The sequence below is a fragment of the Marmota flaviventris genome, chromosome 2 (genome assembly GCF_047511675.1).
Source record: "Marmota flaviventris isolate mMarFla1 chromosome 2, mMarFla1.hap1, whole genome shotgun sequence".
Lineage (NCBI taxonomy): Eukaryota > Metazoa > Chordata > Mammalia > Rodentia > Sciuridae > Marmota > Marmota flaviventris.
In genome coordinates this window covers 103,199,232-103,214,919 of record NC_092499.1, presented here as the reverse complement: position 1 = coordinate 103,214,919, position 15,688 = coordinate 103,199,232, and the positions used below count along the sequence as shown (strand labels likewise).

The 15,688-nt window shown below is 32.2% G+C and overlaps 1 protein-coding gene across 3 annotated transcripts in view; it reads left to right on the top strand.

Moving 5' to 3' along the window:
* Rfx7 (regulatory factor X7) overlaps nucleotides 1-15,688 on the top strand; it is a 133,817-nt gene that overhangs the window by 36,926 nt on the left and 81,203 nt on the right. The window lies entirely within an intron of this gene.

Below are 15,688 nucleotides of genomic sequence, written 5' to 3'. Positions count from 1 at the left end.
AATATTTTTAAAGTAAATAAATAAATCTCTTTGTGACCTGATAAGGAAAAAAAATTTTAAACACAACACCAGAATCATTTTTCATATAGAAAAACACATTCAAGTGCCACATAATGATGTTTCAATCAACAGTGGACCATGTGAGCCTGTAAAGAGAATGAAGCTGAAAAATTCTTACTTTCAGATAGTCATTGGCTGTTTTGATAGCACAATACATTATTCACATGTTGGTGAGGATAATGGTATAAACACACTTACTGTGCTTCTAAGTCATGTACTAGTATAGAGCACAACATTTATATGCAGTTCACAATATTTGATAATAAACAACTATGTTACTGGAGTATGTATTTGCTATACGTTTTTGTCAGTAGAGAGTTAATCCCCCGCTTATGAAAAAGAATTTACTCTAAAAACAGTATACCTTGTTTTGCCAGCAGCTGACTGATCAAGAGGCCATGATCAACAAAATTGCAATATTTTATTTATAGATATATTTAACATTTGTAATAAAAATACACAAATTCATGAGAATGATAACTTCCAGACAATGGTCACTGCTGAGGAAGGAACGGTAGAATCAGTTTTATCTGTAAAGTTTTCGTCCTTAATTAAAAATGAAAGGCAAAGTATTTATATTTATGCAATGGGTACCAGGTACTTTACTTGGCAATAAAGTTTATTCTTTTGTTAGAATTTTTTTTATGCTCAGTACCACAAAATTGGCTTTATGGTAAAATTAATAAACCTTTAATAAGCATTCCATGTCAAAAGCAAAGTTTGCTTTCCATACCTAAATAGAACTTTTGAAGTGACTCATTTGTTAATCACTAAGTTTACATATTATGGAATTTTATGCACGCCTCAGCACTTGTGAAATTATTTTGCTTTTTACAGTCTAGAGATATGGCTCTCAATTAGGAACAAATGGAAATATGGGAGCAGCTGTGGTTGTCACTATCTGGGCATTTAGTGGGCCCAGATTTAGTGCTACTGATGGCATTTAGTGGGTCCCATCCAGTGATGATAAACATCCTACAATGAGTAGGACAAGCCAATAAAATGAAGAGGGATGCCATTCATAATGTCAGTACCACATTGAGAAACATTGGTCTATAGGTTAATTTCATTTCAAAGTATAGTACAAATGTTGAGGAATGTTTCATTAGTTTTGTCACGCAAACAGCATAGAATATATTTAACTAAAGGCTGCTATGATGTCAGTAGGTGATGTTATTTTATAGGACCATCATCATTTAAGCAGTCCGTTGTTGACAGAAATATCCTTATGTGACATACCACTGCAGATCCCCTGAAGGTTCATAAGAATGAACAAGAACCAATGAACTATGATTATTTTAAAAGCAGTTTGAATTTAAAAACAGAATTGATACTTTGGATTTTGTTTCTTGATTAGGTACTAGAAGTATCCAAATGAGGTTTTTCTTAGTCTTATAGTTCTAATTATTTATTTTTATTGAGGTAAAATCTATAATTTAAACATAAATTTAACCATTTAGGGTATGCTCTTACGTGGTGTTTAGTACATTTATAGTGTGTAAACATCACCTCCATCTAGTTATAAAACCTGTCACTCCCCATTTTCCCCCATCCCCACAATGCCCTGGTAACTACCAGTCACTCTGCTTTCTGTCTTTGTATGTAACTATTCTGAATACTTCATATACATACATTAATGTGATCTTTTTTATTAATTTTTCAAAATTTATATATGACAGCGAGATGCATTACGATTCATATTACACATATAGAGCAAAAAGCTAAATACCAAAAAACCAAATAACCCAATCAAAAAATGGGCCAAGGAACTGAACAAACACTTCTCAGAAGATGATATACAGTCAGTCAACAAATATATGAAAAAATGTTCATCATTGCTAGCAATTAGAGAAATGCAAATCAAAACTATTCTAAGATTTCATCTCACTCCAGTCAGAATGGCAGCTATTATGAATACAAACCACAGTAAGTGTTGGCAAGGATGTGGGGGGAAAGGTACACTGATACACTGTTGGTGGAACTGCAAATTGGTGCAGCTAACATGGAAAGCAGTATGGAGGGAGAGTCCTTGGAAAATTGAGAATGGAACCACCATTTGACCCAGCTGTCCCTCTCCTCAGTCTATATCCACAAGACTTAAAAACAGCATACTACAGGGACATAGCCACATCAATGTGTATAGCAGCACAATTCACAGTAACTAAATTGTGGAACCAACCTAGATGCCCTTCAGTAGATGAATGGATATAATGCGATCTTTTATGTCTACTTCTTTAATATAAAGTTTCAGTAATCATCCATGTTGTAGCATATATTTTTACACAATTCGTTTTTATGGTAAATAATATCCCATTGTACTGATTTACCACATTTTGTTTATCCATTCATTTATTGATGGAGATGCAAATTGTTTTCATCTTTTTGGTTAACCATGCTATTGTAAACATTTGTATCCAAGTTTGTTTATATATTTCTTTGAGTGTTTATACCTAAAAGTAGAGTTGTGGAATTATATGGTAATTCTCATTACCTTTATGAGGAAATGCTAAACTGTTTTTCAGAAAAATACACAGGGTAAGGATCTCTGATCTCAAATATCCAAAATACAAATCATCTATGCTCAATTTCAGATTTCAGATTTTCATATGAGGGATACTTAACCAGCAAGTTCTATCAAATAATCCAAAATCTGGAAAACTCCAAAATGTGATAATTCTGATCCTAAGCATTTTGGATTAGGGATTCTCAACCTTTACCATTTTACATTGACATTACTCATTGAAATATATATTTCCTCAAAAAGATAAACATAGAATTACCATATTTCTCCACATCCTTACCCACAGATCCCAATTAGTTTTAATATAAACTACATGAATTAAAATATCTGCATGGTGTAATAATTATTTTCTATGTACTTTATATTTTTCTGGCTACACCTTTCAACTCTCATATAATTAGTACTATTACTATAGTTATAAAAGAATTTAAAAACAATTTGTGTTCTTGTATAAGCAAACTAAAGAATAAATACAGGTTGAACATCCATAGTATCGAAATCCAAAGTCTGAAATGTTTTGAATACTGCCGTGATGCCAGAGGTAGAAAATTTCACATCCAACCTGATAATGCTGGATCATAGTCAAAATGCATGCACACTAAATATTGTGTAAAATTACCTTTAGGCTATGTGTAGAAGGTATGTATTAAAAAATAAATGAATCTTGTTATTTGAACTTGGATCTCATCTGTGAGAGATCACATACATACACACACACACCAAAATCTGAAAAATTCTAAAATCCACATTTTGATTCCAAGCATTTTAGATAAGGGATAAGAGAGATCTTCAACTGTACTTCACATTCATTGGGACAAGTGTAAATACATATTCCTGTAATGTACTCTGAGCAGAGTCACAGTCTGCAAAAGGAATCTGAAGTCAGTGTATTTTTAACAGAATTAATTATTTCATAGGAGCAGAAGCTGGTTTGTTTAATTTGTCTTAGCAGGCATAGAACACAAACACTTTTAAAATTTATAGATGCATATATATCTCCCCTACCTCAGATTTTCCTTAGATGAAATCTTGAACAATATTCACAGATATCTGTTTCTAATACAGAAGATAGTTGATGTAAGTATACAGCAATTGTGAGTCTGACTTCGGACAGGGATTCCAAGTAAATATAAAAATAGTATTAAATTTTTGAATGGAGACCAAACTTGGTATTGGAAAACTGGGACTCAAGTAAGCAAGGTATCTAAGTGTTTTTCCAGGGCTGCTGTTACCTACAATATATTATATACTAACTATTTTTTGGCCCATGACTGTCAATTTACTTATTATGTCATGTTTAAGCCTCAAATGAAGAAATTATTACATGTTATTTTTATAAAGTATTTCTGTGAGGTAAAGTAGACTTAGGTTAAGGTTGTTTGGATGTTCGGGTTTTTTGTTGTTGTTAATTTTTAAACACATGCTTCCTAAATTTGTTTTTGTATAGCCACACTATGTAAGAAAGTTTTATCCAGCTCCACTTAATAGTTTGACTTGGAGAAAATAAAATATGCTTTCTAAAATTATATCTTCAGTGCTTAAATTTTCTACTTGCTGATGTTTCTTCCTCTCTTTCCCTACTCAATTGATATAGGATTCAGGTTTACTTTACAACATACTGGTGATCTGACTTGATATGCAAAGCTTAAACTGAAAGATTTAGAAAATGAATGGTTATTATGTTTCAAAAACATAAAAGTCATAATACCACAGCAAAATTATGATACCAATAGTTTGTTACTGTTTTTAACTAATACCAAAATACAATTAGATATATACTATTTATTTAAGATTTTTACAGAAGTATTTATTTATTTTTTTTGGTAGTACAGTGGTGGTGGAGGGAGTCAAACCGAGTGATTTGTACATGCTAGGCAAGCCCTCTACCACTAAGCTACACCCCCAACTCAGAAATAATTGTTTTGTTTTGCTTTTAATATTTTTTGTAATTGGACACATTACCTTTATTTTATTTATTTATTTTTATGTGGTGCTGAGGATTGAACCCAGTGCCTCACATGTGCTAGGTGAGCACCCTACCACTGAAGTAATTGTTTTTCAAAACCAGTGAAACTAAGTTTTATGCATATCAAATAGAATAAATTGTCAACAATTTAGAGAATATTTAAAATAGAAAAATATTAATGCTCGATCTACATTATCTGACAAGTTTTTGCATATAAAATCATTAATAGTTTTATTCAGAAATTAAAATGAACATTTAAATTATGGAATATTAAGAAGGCAGATATCTACCTTTTTTAAGTACAAGCTCAAATGTATATCATTGATTCACTATTCATTAGTAAATGTGTTTTGTGCATATTTTTCAGCTTCTGAAAAACTTCATTAATCTTAACTAGTGAGAATAATGGTGAAAAGATAATTAATTCCACATATATTCCTCTGCCTCATTGATCAACACAGATATTCCCATTTGTTAATTTTGAGTTTTTAATGCAAATTTATTTTTTTATTTTTATTTTTTTAGTTTTCGGTGGACACAACATCTTTATTTGTATGTGGTGCTGAGGATTGAACCCAGGCCACACGCATGCCAGGCGAGCACGCTACCACTTGAGCCACATCCCCAGCCCCTTAATGCAAATTTATTTACATTTAATATACTTTTTGAATTTTTTTATTCTTTTTAGTCATACATGACAGTAGAATATATTTTGACATATTATACATACATGAAGTATAATTTCCCATTCTTGTGGTTGTACATGATGTGGAATTACACTGGTCATGTATTAATATATAAACATAGGAAAGTCATGTTCAATTCATTTTGCTGTCTTTTATATTCCCATCTCCACTTTCTTCCCTTCATTTCCCTTTGTCTAATCCAAAGTACTTCTAGTCTTCCCTTCCCTCTCTTTATTGTGGGTTAGCATCTTCTTATTAGAGAGAACATTAGGCCTTTGCATTTGGAGGATTGGCTTATTTCACTTAACATGATAGTCTCTAGTTCCATCCATTTACCTGCAAATGCCATAATTTTATTCTTCTTCATGATTGAATAGTATTCCGTTGTGTATATATAACACATTTTTTCTATTCATTCATCTGTTGAAGGATACCTAAGTTGGTTCCCATAGCTTAGCTATTGAAAATTTAGTTACTATAAACATTAATGTGGCTGCATCACTGTAGTATGCTGATTTTAAGTTCTTTGGGTATAAACCAAGGAGTGGGATAGCTGGGTCAAATGGTGGGTCCATTCCAAGTTTTCTGAGGAAACTCCATATTGCTTTCCAGAGTGGTTGCACCAATTTGCAGTCTCACCAGCAATGTATGAGTGTACCTTTTTCCCCACATTCTTGCCAATATTTATTTTTATTTGTATTGTTTATATTTGCCATTCTGACTGGAGTGAGATGGAATCTCAGTGTACCTTAAAGGATGACTTTTCTCCAGGTTCTACCTGCTTTTGGTCACTGTTTTGCCTTAGTGGTTTTTAAAAAATATTTTGTCCACTGTATATAACTTATGTGTAGCAGGGTTACTCTAAGTTACCTTGTCATTAGCTGAAACAGAACATTGAAGCATTATTTTAATTGAAATAATAAAAATGTCCAGTATTCAGATTATTTTAGGAAGTTATGAAAATAATGTACTATAATATCCACTAAATGGGATATTATAGTACATTATTTTAAAAAGTTGAAACTCATCGGTAGAAAATGCTTTTGGTAAAAAAAAATTAGATAATACCCTACGTTGAGTATACATAGGTAAAAATTGGACGTGTTCATGAATATACAATGGAGAAAATATGGAAAAAAGGAAAGAATTTATTGGTTAGAGTGTTGGAATTTGAAGGAAGTTTCCAAATATGTTCTATTAATATTAATAGAAAACTACATACATATAAACTCTACATATTTTGTATACTTATTTATTGTACTTTTAATATATATAGTAAAGGTCTTCTAGATGGTATAGTTGAGCAGTTGTGACAGGATTCTCACCCCACACTCAAGATTTAAATATAAAATGTCAAAAGCAAAATACACAACAATGTTTCATATATATATGTATGTGAGTAAGTAGGTAGGTAGATATTTGCTTAAAATCAAGAAAGTCATAGGTACCAGTAAAAAGGGTTAGGGAGAGTTTGCTTAAGAAAGGCTGGGGTTGTAGCTCAGTGGTGGAGTGCTTGCCTTGCATGTGTAGGACTGGCTTCAATCCTCAGCACTGCATAAAAATAAATAAATAAAATAAAGGTATTGTGTCTATCCATAACTGAAAAAATATATATATATATATATATATATATATATATATATATATATATATATATATTTTTTTTTTTTTTTTTTTTTTTTTTTTAAAAAGGTAAGCAAGAACTAAATCCTAAATGGTTTGTAGTAGTTTTCATGTTTTGATACAGAACTTAAATGTTGGGATTAATATCTTAATGTTAGTAGGAAAGTATAGGTCACATGGCTCTGTACCTTCACAGATAGTTGAAACCCATCAACTATGTGAAGCTTAGAGCCTGAAGAGAGATTTTTGCGCATGAAATTTGATTAAAAAGAGGAATCCATAGACCCAAAGAGTTTCAGGTAAACTTGATAGTTGCCCAGAGCACAGAGAACGGTAAATTATGAGATCCAGAACCATGTGCTTATATTACTTGATTGTGAAGTTTTGATTTGATAAGCCCCTTATAGTACAAGCACTGTAAATATTAAATTAGTGTAAAACTGGGTCTGAAGCCGTTAAATCCCTAGATTCAAAAAGAGGCAGATGTGAAACTGTTTCCATGAGCCAAGGGATATATGACTGCTCTGAAAAAATAATCCTTGCTGATAATAAATTAATAATTTAAATATTTCACATCACAAGAGAAAACTGACACCAACCCAAGACATGTTTAGGAATTACTTGAGAAGAATAATTCTCACTTAAAATGGACTCATAATTAAATTTTAAAAAGTATAAATCACAGGAAAAATTGATCTATCTTAAAGGAGACTGACACAACTTCTTTTTTTTTTTTTAAAGAGAGAGAGAGAGAGAGAATTTTAATATTCATTTTTTAGTTTTCGGCGGACACAACATCTTTGTTTGTATGTGGTGCTGAGGATCGAACCCGGGCCGCACACATGCCAGGCGAACGCGCTACCACTTGAGCCACATCCCCAGCCCTGACACAAACTTCTTATCAGTAGTAGATACTCAGAAGACCACAAAAAGAAAGGTTATTTAACAAAATTAATTGGAGACAACACAGAATTTAAGGGAAAATGGCATTACTAAGGAAAAAAGATACTAGATCATGATAAATGGAACACTGTGCCAAGAAAATATAAAAATCATAGTCTTACATAGTCCATCAGTATAGTATGGGAGTTAATAAAGTAAGTGTCAGTAATTACAAAGAGAAATTTAAAAATGAAAAGTGTTATTTGAATATTTAACTTATCTCAGAAACTCTAGTTAAAACAAGTGGGGTTCATCTCAGGGATGCAAAGTTGGCTCAACATACAGAAATCATTAAACATAATTCATCACATCAATAGATTTAAAAATAAGAATCATATGATCCTCTCAATAGATGCAGAAAAAGCATTTAACAAAATATAGCACACCTTTGTGTTCAAAACACTAGAGAAACTAGAGATAGTAGGAATGTACCTCAACATTGTAAAAGCTATATATGCTAAATTCAAGGCCAACATCATTCTAAATGGGGAAAAATTGGAAGCATTCCCTCTAAAAACTGGAACAAGACAAGGATGCCCTCTTTCACCACTTCTATTCAACATGGTCTTTGAAACCCTAGCCAGAGCAATTAGAGAGAAGAAAGAAATTAAGGGGATATGAATAGGAAAAGAAGAACTCAAACTATCACTATTTGCTGATGACATGATTATATACTTAGACTATCAAAAAATTCAACTGGAAAGCTTCTAGAACTAATAAATGAATTCAGCAAAGTAGCAGGATATAAAATCAACACCCATAAATCAAATGTGTTCCTATACAACAGTGATGAATACACTGAAAGAGAAATTAGGAAAACTACCCTATTCACAGTAGCCTCAAAAAATACTTGGGAATCAATCTAACAAAAGAGGTGAATGACCTCTACAATGAAAACTACAGAACACTAAAGAAAGAAATTGAAGAAGATCTTAGAAGACAGAAAGATGTCTCATGCTCTTGGATAGGCAGAATTAACATTGACAAAATGGCCATACTATCAAAAGTATTATACAGATTTAATGAAATTCCTATTAAAATAATCTCTATTGTTTATCTACTGTAATCCCCACAAGCATCAGTACCATCTTCTCATGATGTTCATTGGTATTTCCTTGAGAAAACATAAGCAATCAAAGAGGAGTTCATATTACTTCCCTACACTAGATCTGTACTTGTGACCTCTGTTGACCCTGTGGAAGAAGTAAAGTGTGGGGATCCTACCTGATGCCAGGCCCTTGTCAAGGACCAAATTCTGATCAGACTCTGAACTCAACTAGGTCCTGACTGACTTGACTTTCTTTTCTTTCCTTCCTTCTTTCTTGGTACTGGAGATTGAACTCAGGGGCACTTCACCACTGAGCCACATCCCCATTCCCTTTTTTTAATATTTATTTTTTAGTTGTGGTTGGACACAATATCTTTATTGATTTATTTTTATGTGGTGCTGAAGATTGAACCTAGGGCCCCACACTTGCTAGGTGAGTGCTCTACAGCTGAGCCACAACCCCAGCCCTTCTTTTTATTTTTGATGTTGAGAAGCTGGTCTTGAACTTGTAATCCTCCTGCCTCAGCCTCCCATATTGCTGGGATTATAAGCAGGCACCACGATGCCTAGATTAAGTTCTGACTTGCTGCCCCCCTCCCCTGACTCAGGCAATGGCAAGGCCCTACTGAGGTGGATGGCGCAAGGCGTCCATCCTCTGGAGGAGCGCAGTATGTTTCTGGGAATGGGCTGGTTTGTTTTTGTATTCCTTTAATAAGTATAGGTGCGACTTCTCATATGACCATTAAGTATGAAGGAAAAAACATGACTTTCCCAATTAATGCAACTACTTCTAAAGAATAAATCTGTTTGCTCTAAATGCAATGATTCAGCTGTAGAACATAAATTGTTAATGTTTAATGAAAAACCCCCTGTAGGAAAAACAGTCAAGGAAGTTTTTGAGAAATTAAATTAAAATCTAGAGAAGAAGAATTAATGTCAAGAAGACAGATTAGTGCTTAGTACTGGGCAACTTGTTCTTGTTCCTGTGCACAATGGTTTGTGCTCTTACTCTTGTTTGATTAAAATTAGTAGCCTCTCTTTTCAAGTTACCCACTTGCCATAACCGTGGTGCCGATTCTAGTCAGTAAGTCAAGAAAGAATAGTCAAGGTATAGGCCAATAGTCTGGGACATTTCTAACTATTATTAAAAGCTAACTAAGCAGAAGCAGCTCAAAGCAAAACGCGAACTGAAAGGAAAAATTCTTGCTTATGCCTAAGCCAAGATATATTCTTCTTATCTAATTGTAGCTACGTAATATTTTGTTTCTTTGAATAATGATTCCTGTTTTGTAACCACAAAGTACTGTGAGCCTGCCAAAATGAAATGTATATATGATTAACTTCACAAGTAAAGATTGGGATTCAGCACCTTCAAAAAAAAAAACAGAAAAAATAGGCAATAAAAGATTTGAATATTAAAATTATTACATTTGATTAAATGAATGTCTATATAGAAGGACTTCTAGAAAATAAGTAGAAAGTATGGATATATTTAAAGAATACATGGATTAGTTTTTTAAAAAATTGACTGTTACCTGGGTCTCAAAGGAAATTTAAATCATGGAAAACACATGCCCCAGATGAAATGAGAAGACAATTGGATCAGTAAATTTAAAAATAGAATGTACATATATATATACACACATCAAGCCCTAAATTACAAAAACTTAAACAACAAAATTTATAGGGTATAGTTTAAAAGATGAAACTTTTCAGGAATAGGAATAAAGTTACAATCCTTCTTTAGTGTACTTTTTTAAAAAAAATATGGGAAATACATGTTTTGTGTTCAACTTTAATAGCATAAATAAAAATAAATAATAAAAAGTGATAATTAAAAAAAGAGAACTGAGTCAACAAAAATATAGTTTTTAAAAAAGATACATGGACACTTCTTGGCCTCTAATATAAAGCTTATACGCTAGTAGAGAAGTTTCGATAGACAGACATAAATACCAGTGGCAATAATTACAATAAAGATAAGTAAATTAGCATAAAGGAGATAGAGGGTGACAAGAGCTGTTTTTTGTTGTTTTTGTTTTTAAGATAACGGTCAGGGATGGTTTCTGAGGAGATAAATGTTTGAACCATGAGCATATGAAGTTAGAGAACAGTCCAGGCAGAACTCCCTTTTGAAGAATGTTCGTGATGAGTGAACAGAAGAGCAAAAGCCCTGACTATCTCCCTAAAAATGATAAATTATATTAATCATAAAAAATGTCACCAGCATTATTCTTGATTACAATGAGTATAGAAGTAAACACTTCAGTGTAGAAATGAAACAAGGATAACTGCTCTCACTCCTACTCTTCATCATTATACTGGAAACTGTAGCCAACGTAATTAGAAAACAGAGGAGAATAAAAGAAACAGAAAGACTGAAAAGGCAATATGGAAAGCAGTATGGAGATTCCTTGGAAATCTGGGAATGAAACTACCATTTGACCCAGCTGTTCCTCTCCTTGGAGTATACCCAATGACTTAAAAACAGCATACTTACAGGGACACAGCCACATCAATATTTATAGCAGCACAATTCACAATAGCTAAACTGTGGAGTCAACCTAGATGCCCTTCAGTGGATGAATGGATTAAAAAAAATGTGGTATATATACACAATGGAATTTTACTCAGCATTAAAAGAGAATAAAATCATGGCATTTACAGGTAAATGGATGGCATTGGAGAAGATAATGCTAAGTGAAATCAGCCAATCCCAAAAAACAAATCCTGAATGTTTTCTTGATGTAAGGAGGCTGCCTCATAGTGGGATAGGGAGGGAGAACATGGGAGGATTAGATATATTCTAGATAGGGAAGAGGGTTGGGAGGGAAAAGGAGGGGGCAGGGGATTAGCAAGGGTGGTGGAATGTGATGGACATCATTATCCAAAGTACATGTTTGAAGACTCGAATTGGGTGTCAACATATTTTATATATAAACAGATATGAAAATTTGTGGTATATATGTATAATAAGAATTGTAATGCAAAAAAACTAAAGTACATGTATAAAGGCATGAATTGGCATGAACATAATACAAAGATGAAAATTATACTCTATATGTGTAATGCATTCCATTGTCATGTATTTAAAAAAAATTAAATCAATAAAACAAAAAATTCATTGATAACAATAAAAAAAAGATTGAAAGGAAGAAAAATATTATGACTTATAAATGAAATTATTATCTACAAGAGAATTTACATTCTATTAGAACTAAAAAGAGTACAGGAAGGTTGACTGAGATAAAGGTCAACCTAGAAAACCAGGAGTTTTCCATATAAGCAGAAATCAACTAGAATATGTAGTAGGGGAAAAAGATACAATTCAAAAATACCATCTATAAGCTGCCATGGATTCTTTCTAAAATTTTTGAACAGGTTTACAGAGAACATTGTCAGACACTTTAAGGACTGATGAAAATGTATCCAGATTGTCAGTATACCCCTCCTGCAAGTTCAAACTGCAGCATCACTACAACTAAAAAACTGTAGGACTGAAAAATTCACTTAGAAAAGTAAAGGTCCAAGAATTATGAAGACCCTTGAAGATGGGGAAGGAGAGTTATGTCATCAAATAACTAAACCTAATAATTTAAAATGTGGCATTACTTAGGGATAGACAAGTAGACCAATAATAAAACAGAAAAGAAAGGCCCAAAACAGATTCAAGCATTTCTGGAAATTTGGCATAATAAAATAAGGAACAACCAGGTTGCCAGAGAGGAAAAATATGTATATTGCATCATACCATATACAAGAACAAATCCCAACTAGAGAAAATATCTAATTTTAAAAGCTAACTTATTTTTAGGATAACACATAGAATACCTTTGTAAATTTAGCTAGATAGGATTTCTTAAATAAAACCCTCCTAAAAAATCACATTATAAAGGAAAAAAATGATAGGTAAAATTTAGTCAAATTTTTGAATTTTAATAAAAGGTACCATTAACAGAAGTTAAATATGTATAACAAAATTAATAGCCAGGATATGTAAGGATAACAGTCAACTCCACTTAAAAACAGCCAAAGGATAGGAACCAACAATTTGTGGAGAAGAAAAACCTATATGTCCAACAAAAGATGAAAAAGTACACTTTGCTACTGGTTGAGAAGAATATGATAAATTTTAAAAAAATTGTATTCTTTTGAATTACAAATTTTTAATATATATTATATATGTGTATCATATATTAATGGACTATATCTACAGGGTAATAGAAAAAAGGAATTATCATATACTGCTGATGGAAGTACAAATGTATATAAGTACTTAGGAGAGGAATTTGGTAATATATAATAAATTGAAAACATGCATTCATAAGCCCCAGAAAATAGACTTCTAGATTTGTAACAGAAATTTTTGTGGGTTTATATTAGGAGACGTATACAAAACACTTATTACAATATCATTTGTAGAATAACTAGAAACTTTGTAATTGTCTTTTAACAAATGAATAAACTTGGAAGTCAGTGGGATACTTTTCAGTGATTGATGGTTAAAATTGATGGACTTTATGTCAATATGGATGGACCTCAAAAAGTTGAGTGAAAAAGCAATCGTAGAATCTGCACAATATAATGACATCTTAATAAACATTTTAATGTTTCACAGAACAATAATATATACTTATAGATATTTGTGTATTTAATCCAAATTTCGAAATAACAGTTGAAAAAGTTATACATAAGATTAATGATGGTTGCCTTTTGGAAGGTAGGGAGTGGTATGTGACTAGACAGAGAACCAGGAGAGGGCTGGGGCTGTGGCTCAGTGCTATTGCACTTGCCTGGATGTGTGAGGTACTGGGTTCAATTCTCAGCACGACATATAAATAAATAAAATAAAGGTCTATCAACAACTAAAAAAAAGAACCAAGGGAACTTGAACTTGACCTGTATCATTCTAATAGGTCAGTGTTAAGTATGTATTAAAAATAAGTGGCTAGCTTAAGTGATTGCCAGGGTTCTTAACCGGCTCAGAAGTACTTCCATTTTACTTTTTAATTAAATCATTTAAAAGACTATCTTTTACATATACCTTCTAGAGATTTTATTAAGTTAATATAGGCATACTCATCCTTTTTAGATAATCTCCAGAATAGTCAGTTTCTGATAAATGGGGATATATTGAGATTATGGTTTATAAAATAATCACTTGGTCAGTTTCATGTTGTTTTCTTTATAAAACTTGGGATTCAGTGGGATATTTTTCAGTGATTAATGGTTAAAATTGATGGACTTTATGTTGAACATGGATGGACCTCAAAAAAGTCATTCTCAATGGCCCCAGTTCCAGTTTTCTTCATATGGGGGGACTCAATGTGTTTTTTGTCACTTATTTATTCAGCAGATTTTGTTGAATATCTAACATGTGCCAGATGATATAACAGTGAATAAAAAAAGCCTACTCTCATGGAGTTTAAATTCTAGCCAGGGAAGATAGCCATTAAATAAATAAATTTATGAAAATATAATATGCTAGTAGTTAAAAATAAAGCAGGATAAGAGAAATAGTGATTACAAGAAACAGTGTTGATTTCGACCAAGGTGTTGAGGGATGGTTAGATTCTGGGTATGTTACTTTTTAATAGCAATTCCTAATCCATAGATTACTCTGTGATCTTAAGGGACATTGTGAGAGTTATTGAAAAGAGGTAGCACACATTAGTTGCCAATGAATGATAAAACTGTACAGTGATCATAAAAGGAGATTTTAAAACCTCTAAAAATCTTTTGTAGGATTGTGGAAAGGGAATTTCATTCCTGTTTACTTAGAGGTTTCCTTTACTTTTCTTGCTCCTTTAAGTCATTGTGAATTATACAACTAAACTTAATCTCATCATACTTTGTTGTTTGCAAAAAAAAAATGAAACTTGAGATCTGGGTACAGATTTTGATGTTAATTGCATTAATAGATCAGATATAAAATACTAACTTTTACTCTATAGCTTAACTGTATAGGTATATACAAAGACAGATCAACCCATTTTTTTTTTTTTACATTCATTTGGCTCTAGACCTTTTATGGAAGATAATCTATTTAATGATATTTTATCTTGCATGATTCATTTGCTTTTGCATGTTAATAGATATTGTAACAAAATCCAAATGACAGTTAATTTATACTCCCTTCATTTGTGTTATGTATTATAGTTTAATTAAACTGATGTAGTGGCTTTATTTGTATTATTTAGTTTCTAAATATAATTTTCTACCCTCCAAATATTACTGTATTAGTTCATCTTTTATTATGGCTTTTATGTCTAAGTATTCCTGTTATGGAAAAGAGAGAGATGTGTGTGTATGCGGGCGCGCATGTGCATCTGTGTATGTGTGTGCTACAGGAAAGGAAAAGAGGAAAAGAATTATTTTATGTCAGATCTTTAGAGCTATAGCATATTACATCATTATGGCTTTTTAAATTCTAAACAAATCATTGTCCGGAAAAGAAGGCAGACAGTAAAATTCATAATTTATTTTAAACTCTGTGTCCTGTTTCTCAGCATAGTAATACATCTGCACTTATATGTCATTAGAAACTTAATTGTGAGCTGGGTATGATGATATACACCTGTAGTTCCAGCACTCAGGGAAGCTGAGATGGGAGGATCACTTGAGTCCAAGAGTTCTAATTCAGCCTAAGCAACATAGGGAAACCCTGTCTTTAAAAAAGAACAACATTTAGTTTTGTATTCAAAACATCTATTTTAGTGTAACAACAGTAGGTTGAGTAGAACAGTAAACAGAAATATTTTGATTGTGCTTTAAAATTTAATTTAGTACAGTGAGTGGGAAATAGATTTTTGTTGTACTTTGTGAAAGAGTATTTCAGGATA